The following is a 21,132-nucleotide window of genomic DNA, read 5'->3' on the forward strand; positions in this document are numbered from 1 at the left end:
AAATTTGTCCTTGTTAAAAAATCTCATTTTTAAAAATTTTTTATTAAAAAAATATCTCCCACACCAACCAACCACAATCAATTTTTAAAAAAACATTTATTTAAAATAAAAAAACTAAAAAAGGGCAAAAACAAGTGTGATTGCTTATTTTATTTCTAAAAGTCAATAAAGAAACTTCACATAAACGTGCACACTTGATTATTTTTTTTATTTTTTTTACTTTGATGAAATATTTAGGTAGCTATTTTTAGATTTGGAATTTATTATTCAAAAAAATATTTCAGAAGATAAATTAAGATCATCATTTTTGTGAATTAGACAGACCCAACATATTTTTGTGTTAAAAGATTTCAAAATCAAATAAAGAGACCCTATGTTCGCAGCGTTCAAAAGTCTGAAAGCAAAAAAAAAACACATTATTATTGTTAAAAAAATTCAAAAATGTTAAAATCCATTGTATAGTACATGTGGATTATCCATTAAATTTATCCACTATTAATTGAATTCATGTATAGGTGCTTCCAAGGTGATAAGAACTTTCAAAAAAAAATATTTGTAGATTAATTAGATGATTTTTGGGGTGATATCTCAACACTATAAATAGAGAATCAATCACCATTTGAAAGACACACTTGAATACGAAAATTTCTCTCCTCTATCTTATACTTCTTTTCTTCTTTTTATTATTATAATATTCTGAGCTTTCTTTATAATAAAAAACAAGCAAACACCCACATTATTTGTGTTAAAAATATTAGAAGCAGAGACAGACCTAACAATTGTGTTAAAAACTCCAGAACCAGTCAAAGACACTCTATTCCATGTAACTAGTGCTAAAATTTCAAAAGCAGTTAAAGAGAACCCACATTATTTTTGTTAAAAATTCTGAAAGCAAGTTAGAGAAACATTAATTGTACTAGACAATTCGAAAGAAGAAATAAACCCCATATTATTTGAGCTAAAAATTCTGAAAGCAGACAAAGAGACCCGACATAATTTGTGTTAAAAATTTCAAAACACACAAAGAAGTATTACTTTTACTAGTCTTAAAAGTTGTTATGTAATTTGGTATTTTAATTCTTTAAGCCAGAATAGTCTCGTGCTAGGATTAATGTGACCACCTATGTTTGTAACAATGCATAGTATTATAAAATGTAGGGAATATAATTAGTTGTTTAGCCGGAAAAAAACTTGGAGTTATTTTTTTTTAAAAAATAGATCCCCACCATCACCACCACACTATACCCCTACTTTAACCACAACCACAACCACAACACCTAAAACACAAACTATCAAATTTTGACATTTTAGGAATTTTATTTTACTATTTGTAAATTGAATCAAATCGGAACGAGAACTTTATTAATCCTTGAGGTTTAGATGAATTCAACGACTTTCATCTCAACAAACAAGTAACCATACAATAATCCACATTGGCCATTATTTAAAATTTATATATTATTTCTTCATATATGTAAAAGAATTTACTCAAAAGTACTTTATGTAATAATATTCATATTATTTATAAATATGTGCATTACATTATTATGCATACATGTGCAATGCACCTTCGATTCATGCACCGGGAATGAGCTCCAGACCAAAAGTCTCTAATGGAGGAGTCTGGTTGCTCAGAACTAGTAATATATTAAATGCTTAAATATCAAAATATTCTATACAATTAATTTTACGAGATATATTTTGTAAAAAAAAACATGCAAATCTTATAAAATGCATAAGTACCTCCCCCCACCCACCCACCCACAACCTATGCATGATATCTTAGAGTCACAGTTATACTGAGGTCCTTTTATCCCAGAACTTATTTTATAAATAATTTTCTACCCTCTTTCGGCCTACTTGACACTAGCTTGAAAAAAATTTCAACATGCGTTTGGCCCACAAGATAGTGTCAAGTAGGCCGAAAAGGGATACAAAAATATTTACAACATAAGTTCAGGGGATAATAGGTCCTTAGTATTGTATAAGTAAGTCTCTAAAATTTCGGGCATAGTTTCAAGGGGTACTTGTGCAGTTTCCCTTTTTTTTCACCAACTAAACAAGAGAAAATAGAAACTCCGAGCCTAAAGATTAATGAATGACATATTTTTTGAGAATCAGATGTACCCCTCGTTTTTTATATTAAAAACTCTGAAGAAAGAAACCCCGCGTTATCAGTGTTAGAAGCTTCGAAAGCAGACAAAGAGAACCCGTATTATATGTATTAATCAAAAGCAAGTACAGAGCCACATCATTTATGTTAAAAAGTTTACAAGAAGAACGAAGAGCTCGACCTTTTTATTTGTACTATGAAATCAAAAGCAGATAAAGATAACTCATATTGTCAGTATTAGAAAATGTAGAATCAAACTAAGAAAGACACATGCTATTTGTGTTAAAAACTTCAATAGTATGCAAAAAGTCACATTATTTATTTTAGAAACTATGGAAGCTTACATAGAGATCCCACATTATATTTATGTTAATGATTACAAAAGTAGACAGAGAAAGAAAATTCTTGGCTTAAAAAGCCACAATGTAATTCTTTAGACTAGAACAATGCTAATCCTTATGTGGTGATTTTAATTTTTAACTGATACATTTTATTATATAAATAAATAAATTGGAGTAGTTTTTAATAAAAAAGTAAAAAAACAATTTTTTTGGACACACTAGAACCCATACTCCCACTTTCAAAATTTTAAACTATCCACCTTTGACAGTTCAACGATTTTTATGTATTTTCTATAAAATGAAAAAGAATTTTATTTTATAGTGGGTGTAAGTGTAAAATTCATCCTTGAAGGTTCGGAAAAAATTCAATAATTTTGACCTCAACAAATGAGTAACAATACGACAATCCACCATGATCTTTCATTAAAACGTGTACTTTATTTCTTCATATATGTAAAATTATTTACCCAAACAAAATTTGTTTTATAATATTGTTTATTATATTATTAGGCATTCATGTTCAATGCACGTATAGAAAATTAGTATTATATCAAATACTAAAATGTCATGATTCTCAATACAATTTATTCTACAAATTTTATTTTTTATAAACTTGCAAATTTAATGTTTCCATTTTACAACAACTAAACCATTGATATATGAAACGTTAAACCAAAAGCTAATGAAGATCAACTTTTTTTACCAAACTAGATAGACTTCGCTTTTATTGAGTTAATAATACCTAAAGCAGAAAAAGAGTCCCCCACATTATCAATGTTATTCTCTAGAAGCATATAAAGAGAATTCACATTATCTTTGTTAACAACTCCGAAAGCAAGCGAAGAGACACATTTGTGGTGTTAAAACATCAAAAGCAAACAAAAACCTCATATTTTTTGTATGAAAAAATTTGATAGCAGAGAAAGAGACCCTAAATTATTAGTGTTCAAAACTTAAGAAGCAGACAAAGAAAATATATTGTATATGTATTAAAACTCCAAAAGCATGTAAAAAGACACGTTATTTTTGTTCAAAACATTGAAAGCAAACAAAAACCCTACGTTATTTGTGCTAAAAATTTTGAAAGTAAATAAAGAGACCCCTTTAGGCTGATTATGTGTTTTATTAAAAAACCTAAAAAAAATTACACATCTTTACACTTGCGTGAGCATGGCCCAACCCACACTTAGCCTAACATTCAGAAAGAAAACAACTAAATGTTGCGACCCGATTTCGAAAAATGAAATGTTCGAAGTCGATTTTGCAACTTTGGCATTTTTTGTTAATGTTTTTTTGGATAATTTGTAACTTGGGAGTCACCACTTAATTTTTAGGTAAAAATAAAGAGAACCATTTGAAATGATTTTTTTAAGAAAAAACATTTAAATGAACCAAAGTTTTGGGTAAGGGTTCAATTAATTCTCTAAGGAAAGGTCTAGTCATCTTAGAGAATCCGCAAACACGTGATTTACCGACGAATTTTAAAGTTTGGCTAATTTTATAAAGAAAACATAGATTACTTGTAAAAAAAATCTTGTTTTAAAATAACTACATTTTTTTGACACTTGTACACTAATCTTATTCCAAGTAGAGCCGTCTATATGGGCTAGGCCCGTTGGGCCGGCCTGGCATAAATCGGGATTTAATAGGGTTGGACTTACATTTTTGGAGCCCATTTAATAAAAGAAATTTTTACCCCGCCCTAAATAAATCTGTTGATTTGAAGGGCTTGAGAAATATATGTAGGGTAGGCCCGTGGGCAAATAATAATTAATTAAAATTTTTTAATACAATATTAAAATTTAAAATTAAAGAGAGTCCAAATTAAAAATAATTAGGTTAATATTTTTAATTATATATTTTTATTTATTATTCAAGATAATTTCAGAGACCTCCCTCCAGGCTTCGCTCTATAACACTCAAATTCCTGTGGTTTACGATATTACGTCTACCTCCCTTATTTTTATTTTCTTGTAACCATTCTTTAAACCTATTTAAATAAATATAAGTAAATTTACATTTGATAAACTTACCCTTATATATGAATGTTTAGATCTAATTTTCAATGATTTATCTTTATTCGTTGGATCACGTTTCTTCTTAGCTTGTGTAAATGTTTAACTAGAACAAAATCTTATCGTTCTTATCGAATTTCTTTCTTGGATAGTTCAATTTTGTCTTTTATTTAAAAAAATTATTGCCGCAAAATGATGGGTTATGGGGAAAAAATTTACGTGAATTGGTAAAGGTGAAATAGAGATAAAGAGTTAATATTTGGTGAAAATGTGGGTTAGCTTAGTTGAAGACTTTGATCTTTGTTGGATTAAAAAAATAAGTCTTTGCGTTAATTTATTTTTAAAGTATTTGTTAAATTAGTTATTTTGTATATAATATTTATTTAGAAGAAATTTATCTAAAAAAGAGTAAAATTGTCAAATCTATATTAATTCATATTTATTTTAAATAGTTTTAAAGAATGGTTACAAGTAAATGAAAATAAGGAAGGTAGACGTAATATCGTAAACCAAAGGGTAGGTAAGTATTAAAGAGCGAAACATGGAGGTCTCTGATATTATCTCTACAAATATTATAAAAATAATTTTATTTTGATTTAATTAACAAGTACAAACATTAACATCAGGTAATATTGTTTTGTCGAAATTTTAGATAATATTACAAATTATAATTTGAAACTTAATTTAACAACTATAAAAAATATTTTTTTAAAAAAAAAAGTGGCCTGGCCCGTCAAGCCAGGTACTTGTGGGTATGGTCGACCATTTTGCCCCACGCCAAAAATGGGCTAGCCCGGCCTGACCCGTAAAATGTCAAAGCCTATATGGATTAGCCCGGATGGTGTGGTCTAGCCCATATTGACAACTCTAATTCCAAGTATGAAATAAGTCAAATGCTATACTGTAAAATAATTATTTCTACTTAACATTTTATCCGAGGTAAAGTTTTACAGTTGAAAAATCAACACAATAACTTAAGCATGAATTTGAAAACTAAATACTAACTACGAAAGGATATTGAATAATTCTCAAATTAGTCTTGAAGCTCAAATTGCCTAACTTAAACTTTTACCCATGTTCATGTTTTGAACCAATATGAATAATTCAAAACTCCTAATTATGGATAAAGGAACTTTGTTTAACAACTATAAAAGGATATTGAATAATTCTCAAATTAGTCTTGAAGCTCAAATTGCCTAACTTAAACTTTTACCCATGTTCATGTTTTTAACCAATATGAATAATTCAAAACTCCTAATTATGGATTAAGGAACTTTGTTTACCAACTATGAAAGGATATAGAAACCTTAAGTCATTCATACAAAGTCTTAAGTTAAATTATAAGACAACTTATTTTTTTTTTGTATATATATTTTAAGAAACTTGACAATTTCATTCTGCTCAAAAAAGGAATTAAATTGTAAATTCAAACTCAAAACATGGATTCAAAGCTTTTTAACAACTATGAAAGAGCACAAAATGTTCTCAAGTCATTCTATAAGCTTAAATTATCAAACTTAAAAAGGGTTTGAAGAATAAATGAAAATTTGAAACGCCACCAATTGTAAGATACAAAAGAAAGATTTGATAAACTAAACTCCAGGAGCTCCGTGGGGATTTTATCTAAGTCAAGAAGAGAATTTTAAAGTTGTTAGGTTTTCACAATCAACTATAATAAAGAAATTATACTAATATCAATGCAAATAAGAGAATAAGAAAACGAGGGGGCGGCTGAAATTTTATTTCACCCCCAAGTCTCAGCCCTTCAGGTTGATGTCGTTGCCGTTTGGCTTGGACTTTTGAAGGTCCAAAACTTTTTTTAAAAAAAATTTAGCCTTTCTAAGGCTGCTGCTACTGCTTCATTAATTTGGAATTTTAACCCAAATTTGCTCCTCATTTTCAGCCTTATGAGGTTATCGTAACTCTGCCTCAATTAGTGCAATTTTTGGGACTTATCAAGTACGATAAAATGCTATTCTTTTAGCCATTTAGGCTACTGCTGCTGCTGTATTTTTTGGTGTCTAAACCAATAATATTAGCTCCCTTTCACAACTCCGAAGAAGGTTGACTCAATAAGAGGAAAATGCAAGAGAGGGGAGTCTATTGGATTCATTCACTGAAAGCGTGTTCATGCAAAAGGAGGAAAAGAAAAGAGTAAAATAAGAACCTCAATATGAATAATATCAAGTCAAATAAACGATCTAGTTACCATCATGTAAAAAATCCAAAACAGAGTGAACAATATTTTTAGAGTAATAAAATATAATTTCTTAAAACTAATAAAGGAACTTAACCGTAGTCATCCTAACTACATGGTGTTGCTAAGAGATTTGAGCAAGTAACGAAGTGCAATGGAAATAATTATGAATGTCATACTCTAACTTAAACAATTACACGGAAGAGGCACAAAGGTTATTAAACATAGAGTTTTGCACCCTTTCAGTCGCCAACTGATCATAATTTAAACAAACAATGAAACAACCAGAAAACTAATTCAAACAGTAGTATAACAGTCCAAACAAGCTGCTACAGGCTCCATTTACACCCAACTAACACTTAAATGTAAGCACAATAAACTGGTCAGAACTATCACTTAAGCAAGCAGGATGATAGCCGTCAATATCTTATGAAACAAATGCTGAAAGAAAGCACAAACATGATATAAAATACCCAAGCATGCTTCTCAAAACAACTTTGTAAGGAAACAATTTTATTTTTCATTTTTATGGACCAGACTCATGTAACAGGAGAGTGAAATAGAGATGATCCCTATGATACCAGGCCAACAATAATTTAAACAACAACCATAGAAGCAACACAACTACGAAAAGCTAATCATCTCAAACAAAATTTCACAAATAACGAGATAGAATAATGCAATCAGAGGGATAAAATGACGTGATAAGTGAAAGAGGTGAGACCATGAAATGAAAGGATTATTTTTTTTAAAGCTACAACACATGTTCTGATATGAATGTGACAAACTTGAACATTAATCATCCACAACTTACTGTGAATATTGACAATCAAACAAAAGGGGTATTCTAATTACAACTTACTGTAAATATTGACAATCAAACAAAAGGGGTATTCTAATTTTCCAATAGAGTTGAAGAAAACCTGCAAGTTTTTGTGGATATAATCAAACACAGACAATCTAATATATTGAAAACACTAAACTACCAATCATATTATGAAGACAAGAAGCCAACAAGATAACTAAAAAATATTCAGACGAAAACCCTTCACAATGAAAAATCTAATCAGAGAAAATTAAATTAAACTAGCAAGAAGGAAAATATACATGATTACCTTGTGCTGAGCAGCAAATCGGGACAACGAGTTTGGAAACGATTCCACCTCTTTAACTCAAAAAGCCACAAAACGTTTTAAAATTTGAATTGTGGAACAAAGAATTCCCAAAAGTTTTTGGGTATTCTTTGGTCTCCGAAAATCGTCCTCTGAACAGTGAAAAGAAAGGGATTTATATAAGAGAGTTTTGGGGGAATTTCTTGTTAGACACTATGTGGGAGAATCCCAAATTCAAAAATCAGCAAAGATAAGGGTGCGTGAGCTAGAGGGTGTACGAATTCGTACCATTTTCAAATAGAAAAGAGGGGAGAGTCGTCCGATTTTGAGCCAAGAACGAGCTTTTAAGGAGATGGAGACACCTGGCCTTGTCCTCCAACTTTCAAGAGGATCAGGTCGAGGGAGAGAGACACGTGCGAGACTCAATTCGATGGGCGCACTGCGTGGCTGTTTTGGACGAGTCGCGTACTGCTGGTGTTTCTGGTTTCGCTCTTGTTCTGGGTTGACGTTGTTGAGGCTGCGGATGTGTTATTGTTGGATGAGGGAAATTGAGTGCAGAGTAGTGAAGGGGTTATTTGGGCCAGGTCTTGTGAATTGGGCCAAGAATTTGGTTTTTCTTTTGTTTGCATTGAAAAGCTAAGGCCCAATTTGATTTCAAAGGAATAAAGACCCCTGGTCTTGAAAATGATAAGATGAAAAAAAATTAAAACAAAATGAATTATGCTTTCAATTAATTATTAACTCTCTTAATTTAGACAAAGTAAAACAATCATCTTGACATAAGGTTTTAATTATTATTAGTTTTTTTTAAAATAAAAAATTCTAACTTAGTTAAAACACCATTTTAGTAAAAAGATTTTCTAAATATATATTGTAAACTATATAAATCTATATATTTCAAGTATATAGAAATATATTTTATAGGAAAAGAAAAAGGAAAATCACCATAAAACTAAAGTATTTTTGATTTTTTCAAAATAATTACTTCAAATTGTTTGAAATTCAAGAAGCTTGAAAAATAATTAATTAGCAGAGGAAAAAAATTGAGTGTCAACACTAAAAAGGACAACAAATATAACATGATAGACCCACTTGGTAAGCCTATAAATCTAACTAATGCAGTGTTTCCTAAATAAGAACTCCTCATTTCCCATCACCGCCTTCTCTGACTTCCTAATTAATAGACCCGATATTATTTTTGTTAAGAATTCCAAAAGTAGACAAAGAATGAATTACTCTTTCTTGGCTCAAAAGGTCGTCATGTAATTTGATTTGTAGTTCTTTAAGCCAAATATTAATGTCGCCGTCTCGGTTTGTAATGATTTATTGTTATATTATATCTAGTAAATAGGAGTATTCGTTTAGCATGAAAAAAAATACTTTGACTTATTTTTTAAAACACAAAAACCCAATGCATACTCCTAAAAACCCCAATTATTCATGTTTGGCAGTTTAAGGATTATCGGGTATTCTCTATAAACTGAATCAAATTGGAACAAAAACTTTATTTTATTAAGGGTTTTAGTGTATACATTCATCCTCATAGATTCAGATGAAATTTGATCATTTGACTTCAACAAACAAGTAATCATACAAATTCAAATTCAAATACAAATTCAAATTTTAAGTAAGATTTACATTTGAGTGTCTATGTGTTTGCAAAACAAAACAATATCCTCACTATATTTCAATGCAAATTTTTGGTTATATGAATCACTATAATAAAAGTAGACACTAAATCATATCTTCACTTAGTAGGTTACATTATAATCACACTAGACTTATTTTTCCTCATCTTCGAGGAAAATGAGGATTATCCATGTAAATGTTGAAAGTTTAACATAATAAAACTAAAAATTACTAGAGCTAATGATTGATAGAAATTTCATACAGAAATGGGAGGAAATGAAGAAGTGGGAAGCTATTTGTAGATATCTAAAACGTAATTGGATGATTAGGGATGTAGTGGGGTTAGTTTCTAATTAAAAGAGGAAATAAAGGCTTAAATTTAAAAACAATATTGATTTATCCTTTTGGAAAATGGGCCGTCGACCAAAAAAAATAATAGAAAATTGAATTTCAAAAACAAAAATGACAGTTAGTTGAATCAATTTAGGTATCAATTATAACCTGATGTGAATGTAATACATCAAAATTTTCTAAGATCAGACTCGAATCATGTTGGATTTTAAAAAGGTGTGAGTGGAAAATGAAGAGCTGCGACTTTTATAAAGAGTTGTGACTTTTATGAAATGTTGTGATTTTTATGAAAAGTTGCGACTTTTATGAAAAGTTGTGACTTTTATGGACAGTTGTGATTTTTATGAAAGGTGACGACCTTTCTGAAATATTGTGACTTTTCCAATGGTTTGTGACTTATCGGTAAGGCACAATAAGAACCTTTTTGTACTACTCTTTTTCTCTAAAATAAAGGATTTCCTCTCATTTTAATATAGAATTCATGGACTTCTTCTTCAACTACAAAATCTAGTATTCTAAGTGTACTTTATTGTCGTTGAGTGGTTCGCTGACATAGGAGTTTTTGGTATCTATACTCTGGTGATTGAGATTATTTTACCCTGGGAGGTCATAATCCAAATCAAACCCCGGATACTAGAGGAGAATAATTTCCTTAAGGGGACACTGTGATTTTAATGGACTTGATCTTTTTCCTATTAATGATTTTCCAGATTCTGGTACGTGTTTTACAAATTTTAGAATTGTGAATTAATTTCAGTTCTTCTATTCTTTTGTTCTTCAATAGTTCATTAAACTTGGTAACTTTGTGTTTCTGCAAAGTTTATTGGAATCAGTAAGATTCTTTACACACATATTAACAATAATTCTTCTCTAAGAAAAATATTTCGTATATTTTTAAAAAAAATCTTTTTATGATCCTTGTTTGCGCTATAGCATTAATTTTCTAGTAGTGAAAATGTTCTTGACCTTTGTTGTCTTACAAAGATGTTCAAAGGTTTGTTCTAAGTATTTTGAAATAGAAGATGAATAACAAATCATTCTATAACACCACACAACTCTACTCTTAAAATTATAATTGTTCATGTAACACTTCAAACATTTAGAAAGGCTAAAGAGGGTTAACTTAAAAGTCTACGAACCCATAATGGACCATGGACCCTTCACGACTCCCTATACACACCATTTATGGGACCAAGACTCGTTTAGGGCAGTGTGACAAACCATCAAAGGCTGACAAGGAGGGGGTCACCTGGACGGGATCCTAGGAGGCCCGTGGTGGCTTGTATGACCCTTTTGGTGGTCCAAACAAGTCACCCATCAATTTTTATATTTTGAGTCAACTTCAAACAATCATATCTCTCATCACATAATGAATTAGGTGGTCCATGACTTATTAACATAAAGGTCTTTGAATCCTTCAAAAACCATCAAATTTTTCCTCATTTTGAGTTTCGAAAAAAAAGTTATGTCTGTTTAGAGAAGCATTGTCGGCCAAGTGAAGTTTAACGATCATCAATACGGCCCATGAATTTTCACGAACCAGGATACCTAAACGGTATGTGAAACCACCCTTTTAAGGTATTTTGTCAAATTTAAAAGTTGGGGTCATTTTGGTCTTTGTCCTATACATTTGGAATTTAAACTACAACATTTTAATCCATATTATAAGCCTAAACCACGATGTTTTACACCTAATTAAGGGCGTAAAAGTGTTAATCAATTCTTTTACGTGAATTAAAACTTCAAGATATTAAAACGAGGTTCCAAGAGAAGAAAAACTAGGGTTCAAGTGTTCTTCGAGTTACGTCAATTTTGCCAAAAAACCTCATTCTTGCAAACATAGTGTTAGACCAGTTCTTCTACATTCCATACATTTACTTTCAAATCAATAAAAGGGTAATGTGGGATTCTATCCTTAATTTTAGTTTCTAGAGATTAGTTGATATTGAGTTCATGAGTTCCTGATTCTTTTGGAAATATTATTCCTAATTATTAAATTCCTATATGTTATGCATTGTGATTCTTGAGTTTGTTGGCTCATGTCTATATTTCAGCATGAACTCTATGATTTGAGTATTCTTGAGATGAGGAATGTCGTTGAGTTATGAGTTCTTGATATCTGAGTATTGAATTTTCTATATTGTTATTGATATCCTTCAGTTGATTCGTTCATGTCTAATTTTAGCATGAACCTTATTCTTGAGTATTCATTGAGAATCTTTTAAACAAAATATTACTGTTTAAACTGAATTTTGAGGGAGTAATGAGGAGTTTCAGAAAAAGTATAAGAGAACTAAGTACATCCAAAATGTTTTTTTATATGAGGAAAGAGTAGACCCCTTTTTTTTCCGAAAAGTTAAAAGAGATTTTAGAAAAATTAAGTACAAAGAAATTACCTCTGAAAGAGTGTTTTTTTTCTTAGTATATTTCAACCAAGAGAAAGTATTTTTACATTGAACAAAGAGAACATTGTTTTCTAAATGAGCAATGAGCTGTAGAGATATTTCAAACCAGATAACTCTTTTGAAAGGCTTGCTTGAGAAATCATTTCAAAATAGAGAAAGAGAAATGTTTTTATACATTTGAGCAAAAGTATATATTATTGGGTGCAAAATCATACTTTTTTAGGTGAATCCTTTGTGCCTTTGGAAGATCTTAGTGGATCCACTTAGTTGATGTTTCCTATATCCCATATAGGATAGTTCAGGCAACATGGACAAGGTGTTGTATCTTTGTGATTGTTGTAAGTTAGAGAATGTCCCAATAGAGTTAAAGTGTATTTTTATATATTACTTATTATGTTGAGTGTCAGAGATAAGTAATATTTTTGTAAAGATCAAATAATTTCATTCCTTTAGTTCATTATATTAGTTGAGTTTATGTAATGTCTATTGTATCCCTTTCATACATTTATTTTTATTAGTTATATTTCATACTTATACATTAAAATGTACTGATGTCATTTGACCTATATTCTTTTATGATGCAGATAAAAGTGTTCAGGATCATCAACATGTGCTTCGTTGAGATCACTCTACTCTCCAGTTAGCTTTTAGTGAACCTCATTGTATTCTGAGGACTTCACATTTACTTTTAATTTAGTTGTTTGAAGGTTTCATGGGTCTTATACCGAAACCTATCTTAAACATTGGAGACTTCATAGATAGATAAAGTTGACGAGTCTTTCAGTACTTCTTTTCCTTGCTTTTTTTTGTAAACTATTATACTTATATTATTGAGTATTTTAGAGATATATGAGTTGAATATTTAATTTGAGTTTAAATTATTCTATTTTAAGTATTATTGCTTGAGTGATTCCGCTATGTAGTCATCCAACCCAAAGGTTTGCTTGGGGACAAAAAATGGTTGTCGAGTATCGGCCACGTCTAGGATGTAGGCTCGGACTTTGACAATGCTGGGAGATGAGCGTAGAGTTAAAGTACCCTAGGGTGGATATGAAGTCGTGTCAGTAGGATCTTACTTATAGTTGTGAGGGTCGTACATATATAAATGAGGAAGTACACACATTTAAGAAAAATTTCTCTTCTTTCATACTCTAAATCGTGCAATAAAATCATGTCATAAGAAACTTGTTCAAACTCGTGTCTTTCTCAAATCCATTCAAGTACCCATCATACTCAAGTAAGTTGAAAATGAAATCCCAAATTCTTATCGACGATTTATTGTCAGCAAAAGTCTCTAGAAAGTCAGAAGATTATAGAGGGGCATGAGAGAAACCTGTGAGTGAGTTTATGTTGACATTCAAAAGAATGTACTCTTATTCATATGAATTGTGCGTACAAGTTAAAAGTAGATGTATTTCCAACCTCTGTTCTCTAAACCTTGCTTCCATTGAGATGCTTATGACGAAGTATGTTGAGCTTGGACAATATTTTAACTCAAAAATATAGTATGACTTATAATGTCATAAGTCCTAGTAGTAAAAGTGCCCAGAGTTGAAAGAATTCATGCAGAGGTATACTTATCTAAGAAAGGAAGATAGTGATATGAGGCGAATTATGTTGTTGCAGTCATGCACCCACTAGTTATTACTGAGGAGTTTTTTCTTATGGATAAACTTAGAAGTAATGAGTTTGTATAAATTTCATGATAGAAGGTAGAGTAATTGTTACAAGTCAGGATGAGATCGAGTAGACTTTCACCAAAAGGGACTTTATGATGATGCAATATTGTGTTAGTCAAGATCAAGTATATGTGTTAAATAAAATAGCAGAGTAGTCATCAAGTGATAGATCTAAGTTAGGCTTACGATTTTTAAGGGATGAACATTAAGATGGTTAGAACTAATTAGACAATGATGATTTTTAAGGGATATCCCATGATATTCACAAAGTATGCTAATTTGATTCTCACTTTGATGCGATACTTAAGAAACTCTCTTCGAATTTGGTTATCCTTATTATAAAAAAAGTTTTCTTTCCTTGTTCAAAAATCATATTTTAAAAACGCTTTACTAAAAAAAAAATTCCTTCCCCACCCCACCTAAACACAAAACATACATAGAAGATAAGAATTCTTAATTATTTATTTAATCGATAACAAAAAAAAGAAGCAAAATAATTTTGGTTGCCTCTTTTATTTTTTTTAAAAGAAAGAACTTCACGACCATGCGGACTTGATTTTTACATTTATGAGATACTCAGTTACTCTTTTTGGATTTGGTAGTCTTATCAAAATATTTTATTTCAGACTCTAAAAAATTGGATTATTGAGTAACAAACATGTATTTATAAGGGCAAAATTTTTGAAAGACTATCTGAACCTGTTATCAAAATTGTCTCTTTTACATCATGATCACAATTGGTCATACCTTATTAGAATATAGAAATGAGATCCTCTACATGATAATAAAGAAAAAACTATGCGTCGTTAATTGTATGGATATCTTTACTAATATTTACCACCAAATTTGTTTGGAAGAGATACCATTTTGGGAGCAATTATGGGTAAGCCGCTTCAGGTAGACATGGCGACAAGGAATCAAATAGGACCAAGTTATGCAAGAGTAAGGGTAGAAGTGTATTCATTGGGGAAATTTAATAGATCCATAAACATTGGCATTAAGAAGAGGAATGAAGAAATTTTGAAAAATGAATTTTGATAAAATATGATTATGTTCCTAAATATTACAATACATACATGATATCAAGGAAATAATGAGGAATAATGCTATTGTTATGAATCAGCCCCATCCCAATAACTATACTAACAAGTATATCATAGGGATAGGTATTGGGAGAAGTAGGCCCAATACAAGCAACATGGTCAGGCCTTCACAAAGGATAATTTGCATCCATATTGAGGGTATTGTTACATAGAACTTGATATCATTATGAGAGGGGATCGTGAATTATGGGAAAGACAGAATCTACATTTCTCATCTTCAATTATGAGTCTAATTTTCTCATCTCCCATCTACCGTTTATCAATTCCCTAATTCTTACATTTAGTGTTTCTATGATTCAGTTTGATTTTTTGTTGTTTGCATTGTTGCATTTACTTTGTGGATTTGTAATTGAACTGTTACGACCCGAGGGTATACCCTAGAAGTTATGATATTCTTGAATCTTTACACGATGTCGTCGACCTCTCGAAGGTCTAACACAAGCCCTATATCTTTCATTACATAATCATAAAATAGCGGAATATTAAAAGCTTTTCATAGCACATCATATGCTAAAACATTACTTTATGTCTATATATATATATATATACATATATATATATATATATATACATATAGATATATATATATATATATATATATATATATATATATATAGATCTATATATATATATATATCTATATATATATAATATCATAATACATAGTTAGACTCTAAGTGTCTTGTTCCATCTTAGACCAACATCAATAGAGTAAAATAGGGACACAACCCTTAACAAAATAAAATATAAGTCTAAGCTATTACATAAATTTAAAGAAATATCTTGACATAGTCAACCCTTAAGTCATAAGGGTCCCTTTACTTGAACTTGGGAGATATATCCAAGCTCTTCACTTAGGAGACATCTTCTGCCCATCACCACCTACGCTTTTGTAAAAATATGAACTAGAATGGTATTAGTACCAGAATTCACTAAGTATGACAACTATGAAAAAACTATCATTTAAAGAGGACATTTCATTTAAAATCATTCAACGTGTCTTTTAAGTAAACTTCGAACATATGCACATATAAGCTCAATATAGTTCACATAAATGATATAGACATGAATACTACTCATAATAGCACATAAAGTCATTTATCATACTTTAAGACATATTCAATACATACCATACATTACATCTTTTTCTATCTTACTTCTTTCCTTAAGTAACCCTCAAGTGTACTTAGTACAATGTCTCACTTTGAGGTAATCTTAGAATAGTCTTTCATAATATGCTTCATAAACACAACCACATATACTCACAAGTCATAAGCACATCAAAGACATCAACTTCACATAAGGACCATCACCTAAGGCAACTCCTAAGTCACACTAGTGTAATATGTACGTAGCATCCCATAATGCTACTTCCACCAAGTGTACCTAAGAAGTCACCATAGACTAGGCATAACATATTCAACAAGTCATAACATAATCAATCAAGTCATAACATATTCATTTACAACTAGAAATAAGGCCACATACTTCATACAAACATATAAACACTCTTTACGTTACTACAACCTTAGTCATAAATCATTTAGTTCATAATAGGTAAAGTACCCTCATAACCCCTTCACAATATTACTTGTTGAATGTATACATGGAGTCCCATACCCCCACATATACTAAGTACACTCATTTAGAAATCATAAGCGTATCTCACACGCATAGTCATAATTCATATATTAACATAACAAGGTCACTTAATATACATTCATACAAGTCATATATAACATATGTATTTACTTCATAAAGGTCTCAAATCCTATCCTTTCTTGAAGTATCTAGCGCAATGTATAGGTAGGGTCCATAGTCCTTCTAGACCAAGTACATTTCTCAAGGAATTTTGATTAGAGTTGATATTCTTTTCTTAGATAAGTTATTAACCTTAGGGAGATATAGCCATAACAAACATAGACCATTTGAGCTATATAGAATCCAGTGTTATACTCCCACACCAAAAAGAGAGGGTTAACACTTGTCGAAGGTGCAACCATTTGAAAATAGCTATTCTTGGTGGGTCCACTAAGCTAGAGTCCTATGTGGTCACATTTTTATGGAATAAAGAGATTGCTTCTAGAAACCTTGACTACCTAAGTGCGAAGGTTTCTATCTCATGAGACAACACATATATTGGGAACCCACACTACTAGTCATGAAGAAACCCTTGTGGGAGATCGGACTTACTAACGTGAAGCTCCCACTCTCATTTTTCATGTTCACTTGGTGCTAAGAAATAACTCCCTTTTTAAATATCATTAATCCTTTAGATACCATTATTTCCTAAAGAATACGTCTTAAGGACTTACTCCCTCATATATTATATAGATCAAAGGTATCTAGGGTGAGAATGCTACATTCACCATAAAGCCTATCTTTTGTGAAAATTTTCTTTCACATAATCATATCATATTCATACACGCATGTGTGTGTGTACACATATATGTGAGATCTACCTTCACGTAAACACCTTTAGGCACACATGTTCATAACTTCATAAATCATATACTTTATATGCATAGAAATAGGTAATGATGCATAGGGGAACTATGCTTTCCTTAGTCATCATGAATCTATCCTACTCATAGATATGCATTAATTGTGTGTGTGTGTTCATTGGTGAACATGATCACATAATGACGATCACATAGTATTGAAGAAGCCACCATCTAAAGATTACACCACATGTACAACATTTCTCAAGTCTCAAGTCATACACACATATATAGTATTAAGGACTATAACCTACAAACATTCACATTACATCATAGGAGACAAGAACATACTCAATCATTAGAATAGAGGACTCCTACGATACTTTGATCACATATTCATACATGGTTCATATAGGTCGGGCTCATGCTATAAGAGTATTCATCAACATTATCCATCTTAGACCACACCTAACCCTAACATGATCATCACATATATACATAACATCATCCACAAACCTAAATCATGCAACTAGTGTAGGAGGCTACTCATATACGTCAGATAACATAAATTTACTTAAAACATGATATTAGAATCAAGGCTAAATCCTTGAACTTCCTAAGTATGCAAATCATTATATTAATTCATGTCGCATCTAATGTCTTCAAGACCATGATCATAAAAGATAAACATGTACAAGAATATAAACACCGCCACCATAAGTGGACCATACCAATCAACAAAATTCAATGTACAATCTAGGATAATTAGAAGAAATTGGTCAAATTACCAAATCACCAAGTTAATGATCATCTTTGATCAGTCTCCCAAAATTCATATTCAATTGATATAGTTAGTTATAGAAATAAGCAATTCAATACAATCTAATCACAATTCTATAAGCATGAAATCAAGATCACAAGACCCACATTATGGGCCAATTTGATAAATTAGGAGGATCATGAGTTCTTCATAAAATTGGATAAAAATTCATTATAAAATCAGTAACTAAACATATATTCTATTATTAGAATTCTTTTGGAAATGAATTTGAGAATGAACCCATGGCTAGATTGAAAAATAGGATTTTTGACTTAAAATCATCTTTTGAAAACCTTTGGAAGGAATCCATAGATAAATGGTTATATAGGGATGAAGGATACCATAACTTATTGATGGAAGAACGATTGGATAAGAAAGATCCAAGAATCCAACTCCATAGCTTGTTCTTGAGCTTGGTATTCAATAAAGGTTTTAGGAGAATTTGTAAAAGATTAGAGTTTTGGGGATTTTGATTTCTTAATGGGTTTTGGAGTTTTTGATTTGGAAAGGTGTTAAATAGGTCTAAAAATTAACTAATAAACTTTCCCATAAGTTACCAAAACACCCCATATTTATTAGGACTTTTAGACATGTCAAACTCAACTTTTAGTTTTGGAATATTTTTCGAGGAACAAGTCCGCGTCGCAGAGCTTTTCCCGCAAGTTCTTGGAAATTAATTTTGGATAGTGAAGTGTGCTATAAGGGTGAGGCGCGCCTGTATTTCACCAAAGCACAAATTCTGCTGCCTTGGGCAGCCTGCTTGGCCAAAGTTTGGGGACCCTTCGTGGATCCCTAGGGCGATCCTTGGGAGGTCGTACCTAGACGCTTTGACCCTTAACATGCTTATTAGGATATTAGGGTCAACTAAGCTGCTTTTCAACTCCAAACAACACATAACAACAAGGTAAATATACAAGGACTCGCTAGCACGTCTAAAGGCCAACGTTCGAACGTCTTGACGTTCTTAGACGTTTGACCTCTAAACGACTTGAAATGAATTATGCAAACTATAAAACAATTAATTAACCTATTATTAACCTTTTTCGGGACATGTGAGTCTCTACCTACCTTAGCTCATTTTAAGGGTGTAACATGAACTCTAGTCTTGTTAATATAGTTGAGAAGTTGGAAACTGTTGCTGTGGACTTGAGTTTGTTAAAACCATGCATAACATCCTGAACTATACCCAAAGAAGGAGATTGTTGAAAATCTTATGGAAAATATCAATGAGGAGGAAAGTAAATCTTAGAAGATAGGTAACGACAAAAAGAAATCAAATAAGACTCAACTAAACAAGACTGAGTTACGGGACAAAAGAAAGCATACAAAAGAATTTTACAATGAACGACAAATTATGTCTCATTACATAAATGTTTTGGAGAGGTTGGAATTATGAGAAAAAATTGAAGAAATTTCTCAACAGAATCTATTACCTGGGGCAATTGGCGAAGACTTCAATGAAATTCTTAGTGAAAAAGAAAAGCCTACAGTGTTGAAATCGAATTTTAATCCTTCACAATATAGATTAATCATCAAGCTTCTTCAATCTTCAATAATTTAAAATAACTAGTTTTCGAATATTTAAAATATAAAATAAAAAAGTTTGCAAGTTATTTAAATAGTTTTGTCACTTTTTATTATTTTTACATAATTATGTTTATATTTGAACATTTTATGAATATTTGAAAATCATCTCATAATATTTTATTTTTCTAGTTGAATATTTTATTTAAATAATATTGTTTTGAAGCATATAATAGGGAGAAGGTAGAAAGCGAAAACAGGAGAAAGGGGGGACAGAATAAAGAATATACATACAAAATATTGGTAGAAAATAATTTAAGAGAATAGAGAGGTTTAAAGTTTATTTTGAGCTAATTTGTGGCGTTGGAAATCTCTCATCTTGCTTGTTGTTCCAGTCGCTGCTCAAAAAAAAGGTAATATCCCTTTCCTTTTATTAACTTCATCTTCATGTCGTGTTTTTGTTGTTTAAGTTTTAGATTTTGATTATATTGTTGTTATTTACTTTCTGATCATTTCCTTAATGGTGATACCGATTTGCTATTTAAGCATTTGAATATAGTTAAGTGTTACTCCTCTTGCTGATAAAATATGTTGTTGCGTTATTGATCTAGTTCAAGCTATGTTTTGATCAAATCTTCCCCAAGTTTTGTCATAGTTTTAGAATATATCATGTTGAGTATTATACTCCAATACTTTCCAGTTGTGTTTAATCATATTACTGCTTAATTTTTGTAAATCTCAAGCAATATTTGCTTATTCTCCTTAAAGATCAATGTTGTATGAATCAAATAGATTGATGATGTACAGTATGAAGCCCACCTCTCGAAAATGGTTTCATTTGTTTGTTTTTATAAGCTGCCACATATTTAAATATTGACATGTTGATTTGTACTTTGGATTGTCGTTTTTTATCTCATGAGATTGTTGTTATTTTGTTTGCGTCCTTATTAGCTTATGATTGATAATGTGTGTATGGTTAAGGATAAATGAGTTAATACAGCGTGTATGCCTTATTAATTGTCAAATTTTTTGTTTATAGAATGCCATGAGAGTCTAGTTGGACTCAGAATATCCTTTTTTGCATGCCAAGGGGCCATGGAGGCCCTAAACTCTCCCCTCGAGTCCATTCTTTAGTCAATTGAAGCAGAATGGAAGCCAACATACAAATTTGGAGGCTGATATACAGGTCTTGCAGCAAAAAAAATAGAGCAAATCAGGTAGATACATGTTGTATACATTGAAATACATACGGTAATCATTAATATATGATAACAACATACTGCGTATACGTGGACGAAAAATGGTTTAGGCCCAAAACTAAGTGTAGCAATAGTTTTAAAATATTGAATTACTCAGATTATGACAGATTGAAGAAAATTGGGTCTGCCAGCCCAACAACTTG

The 21,132-nt window shown here is 31.0% G+C and overlaps 1 long non-coding RNA gene across 1 annotated transcript; it reads right to left on the bottom strand.

Annotated features, from left to right (window-relative positions):
• Nucleotides 1-5,909: 5,909 nt before the first annotated feature.
• LOC112941246 (uncharacterized) lies at nt 5,910-8,315 on the bottom strand. The gene is made up of 2 exons (XR_003246344.2): nt 8,067-8,315; nt 5,910-7,930 (listed from the first exon to the last, which is right to left on the bottom strand). It is a non-coding gene; the product is annotated as an uncharacterized lncRNA (long non-coding RNA).
• Between the last annotated feature and the right edge of the window lie 12,817 nt (nt 8,316-21,132).

This window comes from Solanum lycopersicum, chromosome 1 (genome assembly GCF_036512215.1).
Source record: "Solanum lycopersicum chromosome 1, SLM_r2.1".
NCBI lineage: Eukaryota > Viridiplantae > Streptophyta > Magnoliopsida > Solanales > Solanaceae > Solanum > Solanum lycopersicum.